General features: G+C 30.7%; 1 long non-coding RNA gene across 1 annotated transcript in view; it reads left to right on the forward strand.

Moving 5' to 3' along the window:
* Positions 1-837: 837 nt before the first annotated feature.
* Positions 838-3916, forward strand: part of LOC117102983 — a 20398-nt gene continuing 17319 nt past the window's right edge. The window contains exons 1-2 of the long non-coding RNA XR_004444507.1: positions 838-1026; positions 1761-1836. This is a non-coding gene — a long non-coding RNA (uncharacterized LOC117102983). The remainder of the gene's footprint in view (positions 1027-1760; positions 1837-3916) is intronic.

Below are 3916 nucleotides of genomic sequence, written 5' to 3' on the forward strand. Positions count from 1 at the left end.
GGATTAAAGAACTGCATAAAAATAGTAAATTATTACAGTATTTATAATATGAAATTGGATATAAAGTAGTGAAATCATTAAAAGAAAAATCTATAAATACAGTTACATGAAATTCGACTGCTAAAAAGATTAAATGGAATTAAACTATACAGGAGGCTGTTAACTGTATTTATACACAGTTATACACAGGAACGCACATCACGTTAGACACAGAACGCGCATCGCGTATGAAACAAAATGGCTTCTAAATTCTCAATGTCGCAACTCTTTCTATCTATGGCTCTGACAGAGATCAATGTGATACGCCCTCATTTGACGACAAGACGAGCTCCCAAGGAGATACTTTTTATAAATAAATCAAGATATACATATATATTTATATGTATATATATATAATATATATATATATTATATACATATTCACATATATATTCACGTATATATATATAAATAAAGCAAGATATACATATATATATATGAATATATATGTGAATATGTATATATAATCTATATTATATATATACATATACATATATATGTATATCTTGATTTATATATATATATATATATATATATATATATATATATGATTGATTGATTGAAAGCCGTTCATTGTCTCTGTAAGTGTTCGAACACTGTATAATAATTTATATAACTTACACTCTTAGGATTAAATTATAATGTGGGATCAACCTACCAGTCGAGCTGAGAGTCAACACTGTCTTTATCGTACACGTTTCTTTTTTGTATAGTACCTGTACTTTACGGTCGTTCGCCTTTATACATGATCTCGTTAACACATGTACCTGGATTGTGGCTTCGACACGCGAGATCGTTTATTTGATGAGCTATTACAGCTGTTTGCGCTCATCCTCTCACCTTTCTTTCTAAATAGTAGGCCTACTCCGCCACTGGCATTCAAAAATAGTTCTATATGTGTAGCATTGTATCATACATGAAAACTGCAGTGTGTCGTATTACTTCCAAACTGTGAATATTATATTGAGACAGATCATAGCAACTCAGGTACGTATAGTCTATGTTTTATAGCTTTGTAAAATTTCGTATTAATTAATTACTAATATAATGTAGATGTTGAAATGAATGTATTATTATGACGTCAGTTTATGGCCAGTAAGCATTGTAACTGAACCAATGTCCATTTTGATGAAAAGTGCTGCACGATAGGTCTACTAATTCTTCATATTGTTACATGTGAAAAGAAATCAATTAACCCCCTCATAGTTTTGTACTAGGGCGGTCTTTTTCGTATGATGATTCGTTCAAGTTAAGGATGAAGTGTGAAATGATTCAAGACCTATAGTCTTATTAAAATGTTAAAGACCGAACTGTCTTAGGCTTAAGTTTAAGCAGTGAGGATGAAGACGAGGAACTGGTTTCCTCCCAACGCATAAATTCCGGTCCTATATTTGCTTGCATAGACCCTTCCCATTGATGAATTTAGGCCTCTAGTGTTAACTTCTATGTCCCGCTCTGAAACTTGGTTGTTTATAAATACTGACGTTATTATTATTATTATTATTATTTGTTTTATTATTATTATTATTATTATTATTATTATTATTATTATTATTATTATTATTATTATTATCAGTATAATAATGATAATATTAGTATTAGTATTATTATTATTATGATTATTATTATTATATAATTAAAATTTCATAATTTTATTATTATTATTATCAACTATATCAAGTATATGAAATTATTATACAATTCTTTAATTGAGATTTTAGATTGTTACAATATCGACAAAGAACTTGACAGCGTTGTATACATTGTACGTGCATGCACTATCAACTATCCTAAAAGGTACGTAGCCTAGTGCACCAATTTTAACAGAGTACCATGTAGACTTAATTTTAACATAGCATCAAATATTGTGAGGTGTTTTATGGTAAATCTGTACGAGCAACACTAGATTCAATCGGCGGATCTCTTTAATTACCAAGATTAGGTATGCATGCGGCGACCACAGAACGCCAAAAGTATATGAACAAAATGCAAACATAAAGGCTAACATACAGATACACAAAAGGAACAATCGTTTTAATAACCCCATGGGATTACCAAGATGAGAAATAAATATGTTGAAAACAGCACTTTACAGATATACAAAATACGATATATTAAAACATCCACAAGCTATCGTCGTTCGACTGTTCATGTATATCATAATTATTGCTATATACATGTGTGATAAACCTATATACATATATAACACTACATACACTGTAAATTGTAAGGAAGAGGAATCTACGAGAGGGAAAATGTAACCAAACCTGGATTCGAACCTGAACCTCGAAGTGTTTTTTTTTTGTGATTATTTAACACACGAGTGTGGCGGTTGATTAATAAAATACAGTGTAAGTGTATTATGGTATACAGTATACAACCATGATGTCAAGTAATGAAAGTCATTCAAGCCATTTATCGGTATTAACCTTACTGCTTTAGTCTCACAGCGAAGGATTTTATTTATGATATTAATATATTTTGTGTCAATTGAGTCTTCCTTATGTCCTTAAAATGACTATAACAATGATGTCTAGAGAGCTAAAGGCCTATTGTAAGTTGCATGCATTGATGAAAATATAGTTTCTTATCAAGTGATAGGCCTATAATCGAATCGCATCGTTGGGTAGCCATATTTACCAGCCTATGGTCCATTTGAGTACCAGAATCAGGCTTAATTCTGTCATTAGGGATTCTATGAGTCCTTTCGTATACGTTTGTTTATTTATTTATTTATTTATTTAAAACCATATTTTGAGTGGTTGACCCTTACAGAATAAATCTGATGTTCAGGGGCCCAATTAAATACAATAATATAAAAAGTATGTAAAAATATAGCCAATCTATCAATTTAGTCATAAAATTTAAAACAGCAACCATTAAAATACTTTTTAAAAAAAAGGAAATAACAAAAAGAGAGCAAAAGAAAGAAAACAGACAAAGTAAAAACAAACACACACACACACACACACACAAATACACACCTACCCACAAACGCACACAGGAAAAAAAATATAAATCCTTGTTTAAAATGTGTTGCTTAATGTGCTTTTTTGGTGTTGTATGCCTGGCTGAACGTGTTGACAAAAACATGTGACATGCCTAAACATGACCATATAGCCCTGGTTCTTATAATTTAATAGAAGGGCCAAGTTATTTTGATCTCACGGGCCAAAGAAAATCGGATTTAATTCTAGATATGAGTGGGGTTCCCTCCTACTTCAAAATGGCCCAATGTTGCGTTCTTCATTTTAATGAACAAAATATTCATCAATGAAACATTATTTTTAGTTTCTTTAATATCCTCTTATCCAGGGATATATACATCATGACTAATATGGGCACTGACAACAGTTTTTGTCAAAGAAAATATGATAATCTGGACAGGTCTTTACGTGCCTGTATACACATTTGAAAAAGTAGGTCTGATGCCACTATTGATCATATAGAGTTTATTTTGTGATCCTTATCAACTTCACTATCGTCATACGGTGTGCGATATTCCCTTAAGGCACTATTCACCTTCGAGAAAACAAATTCATAACTGACAATGTATAGGACTATACCAACCATTACGTCCACGACTAACTGACAACCCTCTCAGATGTGTCTGATTGGCTGCTGAGGGGAGGGTGTTTATGGTCACCCAGCAGTAAGAAAAATCAATAGCTGAACAATTATTATTATTATTATTATTATTATTATTATTATTATATATAGGCCCTATAATTATATATATAATGTAAAGGTATCGTAACAAATATGGGCATACTATATATATATACATATATATATATATGTACATACATATATATATGTACTGTACATATATATGTACATTTGTGTTCTTAGCAGAAACTTGACAATATATATATAT

The sequence above is a fragment of the Anneissia japonica genome, unplaced genomic scaffold (assembly GCF_011630105.1).
Source record: "Anneissia japonica isolate Jap-2015-1 unplaced genomic scaffold, ASM1163010v1 scaffold287721_len753485_cov172, whole genome shotgun sequence".
NCBI lineage: Eukaryota > Metazoa > Echinodermata > Crinoidea > Comatulida > Comatulidae > Anneissia > Anneissia japonica.